Consider the following 13,081-nt stretch of genomic DNA (forward strand, 5'->3'; position numbering starts at 1 on the left):
TCAAACAGCTGTATTTACAGGTTAAATCTTTAGATAGAAGAAAAAATATCGATACATTGTAGATGTCTACGGACTGTTTTTTATTTTTATATCATATTTGTATTTTGAAGAAAAATAAGTCTTACAAAAATGGTTTGCCTTGAGACAGAAAATACATATCTTGATACTTTGTTGATGTTTAAGAGTTTTGCTGTATTGGTATCTATTTGTATGTTGAAATGAAATACTTTATAAATAGAAAAAGACAGAAATTATCATTATTATTCTATTTATTTGAAGATATTTATAATGGTTAAAAATTGTCTCGTATATTTATATTCATATGTTTTTGTTTATTTTCTCATTCACAGCCAAGCACTGTATTTGTTGAGAAGTGTACATGTACGGTGAATCAGATCTTTAAGAAATGTAAGTGTATTTTAACATATAACGGATGTTTTGATCGTTTATTTTTGCGCATGATGAAAATGAGACGACTTTATTATTTTACAGGGGTTCCGTTTCAAAAAGGCATGTACATGATATTAAATATAAACTCAGTTATCTATTCTATTCAATCTGTCCAAAAAGTCGTACATTGTAAGAGATGTTGAGTTGTTATCAATGTGTATACGTTATACTATGCCCTTTACTTAATCCCTTTTACCGGTTTATATGTAAGAAAAATGATTGATTGCTGGTTTGATGGTTGCTAAATGTCCAGCGGCAAACATATAATGCATATTAGGGATAAGAAAGAATTAGATATACATACTATAGACATGTATTAAAGTAGAGGCCGTCTGGGATGAAGGTAAAGAAATCTGAACTTGCACTGTCAAATGAGGGTATATTGGAACGGAAACCACATTTAACCTTGTAAAAGGCCAAATACGGGGCCGTCATAGAAATTTTGCAAGTATTTATGACGTTCAAAGAACGTAATATTCTCTATAAACTTTTCATCGGTTTTCATGTCTCTGTTCTGACCGGACTTTGCTGCGAAAATGAAGATCCCGCACGGCGAACTGACGCTCCCCTTAACCAAGGATTTACTGCCGGTCGAGAGAAAAAGCAGTGATGATTGATATCTATTACCATGTCATCCTTGGGAGTAGGAACAAATTAGTATCCCTACGTTACAGCTGAACTTTTATAATATTCCCTATGTCTAGAGACATGGAAAGATGTCTTAAGACATGGCAAAATGTCTTGAGACATGGCAAAATGTCTTGAGACATGGAAAAATGTCTTAAGATGTTTTGTTTTAGTTCATTATATAAATGCAATTTTCTACATGGTTGATTTCAGATACACCATTGACAATGACCATGTCTTGAGACATATAGTTAATATACTAAGATATCAAATTAAACTGTAAAAATATTTGCAATGGGGCCGTCTATTTGTTTTTCAATGGTTATAGCATTCACAAACATATTAAAATGGTTTCTGATTGAATTCAAATGTTCAAGAGGTGAAGTTTTGTTCGACAAACAGATTTACAGCTCATGCAATAAAGAGATACGATAAAAAAAAGTCTGGTACCCACACAACATACTTATATGGCTAATTTGTAGATTAATCAAAGTTTTATTGCACTTTTGCTGTTAACAATTTACTCAATCTACAGCTTCAATTAAGTATCCCTTAAATTAGTCATTGAATATTTAGGGGAAAATATTCAATAAGTATATCTATAAAGTTAGTTGTATTTATTACATACATAATAGCAGTTCTACATAGTATAATTTTATATCGGAATACGGTACGTTTCTTAACCTAAACTGTATATGATTTATTTATTGAAGCTTCACTGAACCGTAAAATTGATGATGATCCTTGATACTGACAGCATGACTTTTCAGCCGAGAGTAGAATTTCGAAATTTTTTGTTAGTTTACTCCGTGTAATTATGAAAAGGAGTCTTAAATGATTAGGTAAGACCGTTGTTTTTTCCACACATTATTTGAACAACATATTTTTTTTCAGTAAATGGTACTTTTTGCGATCAAACCAAAGATCAAGAGAAAAGATCGAAAGTACACGTGGTATAATTAACGATACATGAATGCATTATCCAAGCATTGTATTGTGTAAACTAATAACAGTAATAATTCAGTGTAGCTATAATAGATATGATAAATTATATATAAACATAATAAAAGAGTAGAATAGCGAATTTCATTTGATGCATAAATTGTATCACCTGACCGGACACATGCATGTCATGTGCAGTCATGAACTAACTAGGTCACAGCTTGAATTCATTCACAATTATAGAAATTCGAAATATTCCAAAGTTTTAAGTATGATTCTCTTATTTTTTTTCCCTCTAATTTTATTTATGTTAATTATGTCCCTGATTTCATTTTGGAATATTTTAAAAATATCAATGACCTTGTCTTTCTTGTCAGACATGTAATATGCTTTATAAATTGAAAAGTAAATTATAGTTAATGAATAGTTCATATCAAAATAATCTTCATCTTCAATTTTATAGCCAGTTACTAAACTTTCAAGACTGAATATATGCTTTTCAACTTTTAATAGTGCTAAAAGCTGTTCAACTTTGTGCCAATACTGAACATTATATGAACAGGAAAAAAAGAAGTGTTCATAATCATCATGTTGTTTACAATGGAAGCACAAACTACTCGGTACTATTTTCCATTTATAAAGTAATTCATTACAGGCTAATATATGATGCATTATTTTCCATATAAACATTTTAAATTTGTTGTTTTCAAGGTAGTTAAAAATAAAGTTGAATGTGGATTTAAATTTTGTTGACATTTTTTTATGCAGAATTCTTTCCCATATTAAAATTCCTGTTGGTTTATCATTTGTAAATTGACTTTGTAGGAACGTGTATATTTCTTTGTTGCTCGAGTCTGGTGAAATTTCATGTTTTAGTAGGATATTTTAGTTTACTGATTTCTTTATATTGACATCAGTTTTATAAGAGCTTTCTTGTTTTAAAATATTTTGCCAGTGCTTTGGTATAGCATTTTTAACTAAAGAAAATTCTCTAATCCAATCTTGTTTATTCTTAAGATTTTTTAATACAGTTTTTGACGAGATGTGTCCGTTTTCGTCTATTATATTATTGATGTACAAAATATTACTACTAATCCAATTTTTAAAAAACAGACATTTCCCATTTTCTTTGATAAGATTATTTCCCCATATAATTTGTTTTCTAACTTCAAGAAAGTTTTTAGGGGTGATAGTTTGACCTCCTTTTACTTCTACCCAAGTTTTAATTAATTGTTTATAGAATTCTGGCAAATATTTATACTCTATTTTATTAAGCAAATTTACATTTGTTAAATTCATTCTGAATAAAAGAAAATCTTTCCCAAATTTATTAAGATAAAATCTTGGAATAATTTTCCAGTTATCATTTTCGTTTTTTATTAGTTTTGAAACCCATCTAATTTGCAAGGATTTTATATAGGAGTCTAAATCAATCAATTTTAATCCTCCGTCAAGGTATGGCTTACATAATATAGAGCGTTTAATTCTGTCTTTTTTTCCGCTTCATATAAAATTATATATTAAATTTTTGAACTTTTGTTTTATTTCATGTGTTATTATCATACATGATGCTGTGTATGTTAGGTTTGGTAAAATTAGTGACTTTACTACAGTAATTTTTCCTATTAATGTTAAGTTTCGTTTGTTCCATCCTTGAATCAATTTTTCACATTTATCTATTTGTTTCTCTGTGTTTAATTTTTGACATTCCTGATAATTGTATCCAAAGTATATTCCTAGACTTTTAATGTGGTCTTGTTTCCAGTTTATATTTTCAAATTTATCTTTTGACTTTTTAAATTTGCCAAGCCATTAGCCTTCTCTTTTGTTTCTATTCAGTTTGAGCCCAGAAAGGCTTCCAAAAGTTTCAATGATATTAAGGGCAATACTTATATCTTTGCGTGTTTTTAAAAACAATTGAGTGTCATCTGCCAGTTGACATATTTTTAGTGAGCAAGATTTTCCATCTAATTTGATTTCAAATCCTTTTAATTCTTTATTTTCTCTTAATTTTATTGCCATTATTTCAACACACAATACAATAATTAAGGAGGATAACGGACATCCTTGTCTAATCCCACGAAATGTATTGAAGGGGGCAGGCACCAATCCATTATTTAAAATACATCCTTTTATGTCTGTATACATAGTTTCAACCTATTCTATGAATTCTTTTTTAAAACCAAATTTTTTTAAAGATTCAAACATAAAGCACCACTCAAGTGAGTCGAAAGCTTTAGTAAAATCTAAAAATAAAATTGCACCATCTACATTAAATTTTTCAATAATGTCTTTGATTTGTCTTATGTTAAAACCTATGTATCTGTTTTTTATGTAACCTTTTTGATCAGAGTGAATAATTTTTGTTAGTACTGATTCTAATCGTTGCGCTAATGCATAAGCTAGTAATTTAACGTCATAGTTTAATAATGTAATAGGTCTATAGTTATCAAGGGAGAGGGGATCATTTTTTTTAAACAAAAGAGATATGGCTCCAATTGTTTGGGAATTTGTTAATTCTCCTTTTTTATAGCAATAGTTGAAAACTTGTACTATGAAATCTTTAATCTGTTCCCAAAATTTTCTATAAACCTCCACGTTCAGTCCATCGAGCCCTGGGGCCTTGTTTAATTTCATCTTAAATATAGCCTCTGTGCATTCACTTATAGTAATTTTTCCCTCGCATGTATTACTTTCAGATTCATTTATTATTTTACTTTCTTTGATAGTTTCAAAGTATTGTTTTACCTTTTCTGTATCAGGTTTTGTTGAAGTATATAATTTAGTATAATAATTGACTTTCAAATTTAGTATTTTGTTTTGGTCATATGTTACTTGATTATTTTCATCATACAGTTGAGTTATAGTTTTTTTTACTTTGTCGCGTTTTTTCTAGACCAAGAAAAAAAGATGTGTTTTTCTCCCCTTCTTCTAGCCATTTTACGCGTGATCTAATTTGATTTCCTTTAATTTTTTCATTATAATTGAGATTATAATTGAGCGTAAATAAAATGAAGATGGTGTATAAATTATTAATTAAAGACTCTATGATATAAGAAAAATACAAATCATACCTTGGAAGCAGTACGTAAACAAAACAAAATATCTATGAATTTGATAATTCTCCCCAAAAGAGGCGTGGTTTGTGAAACATGTGTATTTACAGGTTCAATCTTTAGATAGAAGATAAAATATCGATACATTGTAGATGTCTACGGACTGTTTTTTATTTTTATATCATATTTGTATTTTGAAGAAAACTAAGTCTTACAAAAATGGTTTGGCTTGAGACAGAAAATACATATCTTGATACTTTGTTGATGTTTTAGAGTTTTGCTGTATTGGTATCTATTTGTATGTTGAAATAAAATACTATATAAATAGAAAAAGACAGGAAATTATCATTATTATTCTATTTATTTGAAGATATTTATAATGGTTAAAAATTGTCTCGTATATTTATATTCATATGTTGTTGTTTATTTTCTCATTCACAGCCAAGCACTGTAGTTGCTCATAAGTGTACATGTACGGTGAATCAGTTCTTTAAGAAATGTAAGTGTATTTTAACATACAATGGATGTTTTGATCGTTTATTTTTGCGGATGATGAAAATGAGACGACTTTCTTATTTTACAGGTGTTCCGTTCAAAAAGGCATGTACATGATATTAAATATAAACTCAGTTATCTATTCTATTCAATCTGTCCAAAAAGTCGTACATTGTAAGAGATGTTGAGTTGTTATCAATGTGTATACGTTATACTATGCCCTTTACTTAATCCCTTTCCGGTTTATTTGTAAGAAAAATGATTGATTGCTGGTTTGATGGTTGCTAAATGTCCAGCGGCAAACATATAATGCATATTAGGGATAAGAAAGAATTAGATATACATACTATAGGCATGTATTAAAGTAGAGTCCGTCTGGGATGAAGGTACAGAAATCTGAACTTGCACTGTCAAATGAGGGTATATTGGAACGGGAACCACATTTAACCTTGCAAAAGGCCAAATACGGGGCCGTTATAGAAATTTTGAAAGTATTTATGACGTACAAAGAACGTAATATTACGATTAAGATTATCATTGAGCGAAAAATAAAATGAAGATGGTGTATAAATTATTTATTAAAGACTCTACGATATAAAAAAATACAGATCATACCTTGGAAGCAGTACGTAAACAAAACAAAATATCTATGAATTTGATATATCTCCCCAAAAGAGGCGTGGTTTGTCAAACAGCTGTAATTACAGGTTCAATCTTTAGGTAGAAGATAAAATATCGATACATTGTAGATGTCTATGGACTGTTTTTTATTTTTATATCATATTTGTATTTTGAAGAAAACTAAATCTTACAAAAATGGTTTGCCTTGAGACAGAAAATACATATCTTGATACTTTGTTGATGTTTAAGAGTTTTGCTGTATTGGTATCTATTTGTATGTTGAAATAAAATACTATATAAATAGAAAAAGACAGGAAATTGTCATTATTATTCTATTTATTTGAAGATATTTATAATGGTTAAAAATTGTCTCGCATATTTATATTCATATGTTGTTGTTTATTTTCTCATTCACAGCCAAGCACTGTATTTGCTGAGAAGTGTACATGTACGGTGAATCAGTTCTTTAAGAAATGTAAGTGTATTTTAACATACAATGGATGTTTTGATCGTTTATTTTTGCGGATGATGAAAATGAGACGACTGTATTATTTTACATGTGTTCCGTTTCAAAAAGGCATGTACATGATATTAAATATAAACTCAGTTATCTATTCTATTCAATCTGTCCAAAAAGTCGTACATTGTAAGAGATGTTAAATTGTTATCAATGTGTATACGTTATACTATGCCCTTTACTTAATCCCTTTTACTTGTTTATATGTAAGAAAAATGATTGATTGCTGGTTTGATGGTTGCTAAATGTCCAGCGGCAAACATATAATGCATTTTAGGGATAAGAAAGAATTAGATATACATACTATAGGCATGTATTAAAGTAGAGGCCGTCTGGGATGAAGGTAAAGAAATCTGAACTTGCACTGTCAAATGAGGGTATATTGGAACGGAAACCACATTTAACCTTGCAAAAGGCCAAATACGGGGCCGTTATAGAAATTTTGCAAGTATTTATGACGTACAAAGAACGTAATATTACGATTAAGATTATCATTGAGCGAAAAATAAAATGAAGATGGTGTATAAATTATTAATTAAAGACTCTACGATATAAAAAAATACAGATCATACCTTGGAAGCAGTACGTAAACAAAACACAATATCTATGAATTTGATATATCTCCCCAAAAGAGGCGTGGTTTGTCAAACAGCTGTATTTACAGGTTCAATCTTTAGATAGAAGATAAAATATCGATACATTGTAGATGTCTATGGACTGTTTTTTTATTTTTATATCATATTTGTATTTTGAAGAAAACTAAATCTTACAAAAATGGTTTGCCTTGAGACAGAAAATACATATCTTGATACTTTGTTGATGTTTAAGAGTTTTGCTGTATTGGTATCTATTTGTATGTTGAAATAAAATACTATATAAATAGAAAAAGACAGAAATTATCATTATTATTCTATTTATTTGAAGATATTTATAATGGTTAAAAATTGTCTCGTATATTTATATTCATATGTTTTTGTTTATTTTCTCATTCACAGCCAATCACTGTATTTGCTGAGAAGTGTACATGTACGGTGAATCAGATCTTTAAGAAATGTAAGTGTATTTTAACATATAACGGATGTTTTGATCGTTTATTTTTGCGGATGATGAAAATGAGACGACTTTATTAATTGACGGGGTTCCGTTTCAAAAAGGCATGTACATGATATTAAATATAAACTCAGTTATCTATTCTATTCAATCTGTCCAAAAAGTCGTACATTGTAAGAGATGTTGAGTTGTTATCAATGTGTATACGTTATACTATGCCCTTTACTTACTCCCTTTTACCGGTCTAGAACCTTTGAGGCAAATTTCCTATATCTGAGCAAATCCAAACTTTCTAACTCTAATCCTCCATACAGATGAAGGAATATTTTCTCTCCCGCTTTTGCTATTTCGTTATGATTTGAGTCGTTCAAAAATGTCATAGCTTTCTCTTGCAGGTACTGTGATGACATATTTTTTTTCAAAACAGCACCCTTTCCGTGTCCAAATATATGTGACACGGTGTCACAGCCAGTGAATGCATGAATTACAGGCAAAATGTTGCATATAGTCTTCCCTAATTTTTCCTTTGTTTTATTTATGTCCCATATTCGTATTCTAAGGGTGCTTTGTTTAGGCTCAGATTTGAAGTAAATGTTATGATGATCGGATTGTGACCTGGAACAGAGTATCACTAGCAAATCGGTGTCTTCTCCAATTACTATTACCTGGCTATGTTGTGCATGTTGTACAGGTGTCTGAACGATGGTTACATCAGCATCATCTGGCGCATGTACTACTTTATAATTACAATCTTCTAATTTCAAGCTTAGCATTTTAATAAATCTCTGTTTGTTATATGAATTTGACAAGAAAAACTTCTTTTTCGACCTACATGGCATATCAGCAGTGAATTCCACCTTTGGAACCAAGATTCCCTTTGTACGGCGCACATGTGTTACATCTTTCAAGGTTGGTGTATCAGGGTAACCATCAAAAACGATGGTTGCATCTGCATAATGTTTGATGACATATTGAACATAGGACTCACAAATGCTACTGAAAGTCTGTCCCTTTACCCATGGTTTGCGGTGTATTAGCGATCCACCATCTAAAACATACTTAACATGTTCTGTGTTTATTTCTGTAGTTTCACTTTTTACCAAGTTCCAAATTGAGTCAAAAAGAACAGATTTATGTGCTTCTCCGTTGCTATCGAAAAGGGAAAAAGGAACGCTACAAAGCTCATATTGGAAGATGACAGATATGTCGTCGAAAAGCGTATTTGCAACTGCCGTGCATCGTTGAAACAATAATTGTGGGTCCACCTCTACAAGTTCACCATCTATTTTGACGCTTGTTTTGTTGCCAAGTGTAATTAGCTGTTGTTTTTTACGGAAGGTATAGTCCATTATGTTTTTCCCTACTAAAGACTGTATAATTCCTTTCCCAACTTCTTCTGTGCTATCTGCATTTACAGAACTGTCTGCTGTAATACCATTTTCAATGTTCCGTAGGGAATCATCCCCTTTAAATGGGTCCCGATCCTTTATGAAAGAAAGAACAGTTAGTATGTCATCCTTATCTCGTTTTTGTCTAGCCTGAGATTCTTCTTTGTGTTGCTCACTTGTGTGATATCCTATACCTGTTAGATCTTGCACAGCTTGGTTCATTTCTCCACATGCTGGCATCGACAACAACCATTGTGACCTCTGAACATCCACCATAACACGACCTCTTGTTAGACCCCTTGCAGTTTTTTACACTTCGCATAAGTACTTGCTCGATCATTAAATCGGAGGACAGTCCAGCCCAATACCTTTCGCTTCTGCGCATGACGTGATGCCCTTTATGAAATGCTGCAAATACTTCTGGATGATCTTTTGGTAGTTTTTGCATTTTCATCAAATATACATAAGCAGATTTTGTGTACAAATTGTGACTTGAAGCGGCTAGATAAGGTAACATTGCACTTATAGCGTCCAAATGCAAGATCCAATCACCTGTCCTTTGAGCTTTGATGAATTTTCTCAGAATTTGTACCATTGTTATGTACTGGATCCAAAGCTTTGATGTTCTATTTTTCTTCTATGACTCAAGTTGTGTTACCATAGTATTCTCTATTGTTTTCAAAATTGTACTGTTGTTGGATGTTGTAATGTTTCCTTCAAATAACTCTGTATGTAAAACAGCTGCTTTATGCATTATTTCACTTTTGTTTTCGTTAACTTGATCTAAATCATCATCCTCTTGGCCAGGAATCTGAATGCCAAAAATATCGGATGTCAGAATACAGTGTAAAGCTGTGTCAATAAGCATATGTGCTCTTAATGCACGTGCTACAGCTTTGCCATTGAGTATGTGTGAGACAGCATTTGGAGCGTAGATCAGTTCAAGAATTTCTTGAATCCCAGAGTTACTCATAATATGACCAATACTTCCCAGAAAACTCATTTCTGTATGAAAACCTCCTAACCTCAAGACTAATGACTTCAGTTGACTGTTTGGTTTCTCATTCTGCACAATGGTCAGTGCTTTCCAATATAGTGGTTGGTCGAATGTTAGTACAGGTGATACATCATATCGAGTTGCTAGATTGCAAACGAATGTCAATGTTGAGTAGATACAAGACATATCTGTTGCGCTCATGTCTATCATTGGGAGAAAGGATACTGTAGATTTCCCTGGATATTCTCCTTTATGTACCATCTGCATCGTTCTGGACTATCCTGGAGTAGGATTTTTCAAAGGCCACACTACAAGTGATAGTAAATCTAGACGGACTGTTTTATCTATAGTTTTGATTTTTTCTAGCTCAGAATATGACATTTTTGCCATAAAGTCATTTTGGGGTTTGTAATATTGGATGTTGATTCTCGCTGCTGACTTGATATCTTCTGCAGAAACATTCCTTCTAAGAATAGCATCAGTTTTCATAAGTGTGACTGTGTATGGTCGACACGAAAAAACGGGAGGTAAAAATATGGTGAAGCTGTATGCCAAGCCCGAGCTGTAAAGGTGTAAGAAGAATGCGAGGTCTAGACGCTTGCATAACTGCCTGTTCAATTGATGCTATCTTCAGTTTTGAGTCTTTTTCAACAAAAAATGTTTTCATTAGGAGTCTTCAACTATCTGGGACATATTGCAAGTTCTGATCTATCGATGCTATGTCTGAGGGAAATGGATAATACTCCTTTGAAGTTTTTACTGATCGAATGTCACTTTTGATTAGCTTTGCAGCTGCTAAAATAATAGCTTGTTTCTCATCTTCAGAATTTTGATGCTTTGGTCGATGGTAAAAGTTTTGTAGAGTTTTGTAATAATTTGTTGCATTATCTCTAAGTGTAACAATACTACTTTTCCCGGATATATCTGTGATAGGAATATCATCTTTAAAATGGTTCTTACGTTTTCTCTTCAAATAAACAGAACTGTAGGCCTGCTCTCCACATGAATCATTCATCTTATCAACGAGTTCCTTAATTGTGATTTGTTCATCATCATGATTGTTTAGGTATTCAACAATGTTTAAGAAATAATCCTCATAAGCTGATGGCCTACCCCTACTGCTGTTTTCTTTTTTCTTGGGTGCAGGTGAAAAGGCTAAAGGGATCTTTTTGTTTGTCCTGAAATTTACGCTGCATGCTTGATGGTACAGCGCATCTGCGGCATGCAGATCACTAATTGATTGAAGTCTTCCTTGGATTTCTGATGCCCATTCATCGTCACGTTCATTGCATACTTGAATGATTCTAGTCTGAAAGTCATCTGTTCGGACAGGATACACTTCACTACCTTTCTTTTTATTTTTTGTTGCTTCTATGCTACAGAGAAAGCAGTGATCTTGGAAATTGAATTGCGACTTGGAACGCAAACAAGGAGCATTGACTATAATTTCCTTCAGAATGTTTTTCTGTCTATTATATCTAAGAATTTCGGTCGGATTTGTATATGTTCTTCTGCAAGATTGGTGAACAAACTGACCTGACTCTACATTCAAATCATCCCCTCTCTCGCTGCTTGCTTTAGCAATATATTGACTCCCCTTTTCTCGCAACTTGACCAGTGATTCTCATCTTTAAAACAAATTCCTCAATTTTCCATACTAAAAGCAGTTATCACCTGAAAAGGAAAAAGCTGTTCTTAATAACGGAACATTCCAAGGGCTTAGTATAAAATCAAAGTTAAAATTGGTTAGTTTAATAGTTCTTTTAAGCGCCAACACCAGATATTCAAGCAGACATTATACAATGACATGTTTTATTAAATTGCATTTTCAGTGGGTTTTAATCTATCCTTCTTCTTAGGACTAATAGTACGTGTTGTGAATAGTATTTTATTTCGATTCAGATCTTGTTTGTTTTATTTTCTTTTGTTTCTTAACATCCCATCAGATGATATGTATCGTACGTCGGGTTATTTTTTTATGGTTGTAATTTTCTATTATTTTAATGGTCATTTTGAAAAGACCACACTATAATTTATTCCCCTAAATTGATTATTGTATAAAATTATGAATTGAAGTTACCTAAACAATCATCATCAGCATTTTATGGTGATTTAAATCAATATAAATCAATATAATTCTCCAGAGTACACTTTGACAAATGCAGTCTTCAAGTTGAACATTCTGAAAAAAGAAAAAAAATGTTACTTTTATTATTTGTTTTATGTAATAATTATAGGATTTTATCTTATTTTCTTCAAATTCATTTAGTTTATACTTATATTTCGTGTAAATAGTAATAACACAATACTTCTTTTCTTTTTGTTAAGAGTAATACTCCTTTTTAATGTTGCCGTTCTGTTTTTTTTTATCGATAAACGTTAAATGCTTGGATTAATGTCCCGATTGGCTTTCCATAGATTTATTTTTTTGTTACAAGACGTCTTACAGAAATGTGTTTCATTTAACCATGGGCAGTCATTGACGAAGAATTTGTTCAGCCTAATATTATTTACGATGTATCAATACAATTAATCAACTTTTTAACTGTAAACAATACTGTAAATCGTAAGTAGGCGTTTTCAAACGTGAATTTAATGACGTCATTTATCTTTTCTTGTTTTGATAAATATGCGTAACATTCACTACTCATACGGGTTTTTTTTTGGTACCAATTCTCGTATTTATATAGTAACTTACCTTTTAATAAATATTCTTAGTCAGTCTGTATTCACTAAATTCGTCAGAACATCGCTCAGAATCAATCAAAACAAAATGTTCATCTATTACGATTATTCCCCTTTGTATGTATGACTGCCTTTGTTGAACATATTTTAGACGTTTTAAGACCATGATATTAAATCGCAAAAAAAAGAGACTTTAGACCATTCCGATTTTTTAGGACTTTTAGTATGTTTGATATAATGACATTATTGACGA

This window comes from Mytilus edulis, chromosome 1 (assembly GCF_963676685.1).
Source record: "Mytilus edulis chromosome 1, xbMytEdul2.2, whole genome shotgun sequence".
NCBI classification, from domain to species: Eukaryota; Metazoa; Mollusca; class Bivalvia; order Mytilida; family Mytilidae; genus Mytilus; species Mytilus edulis.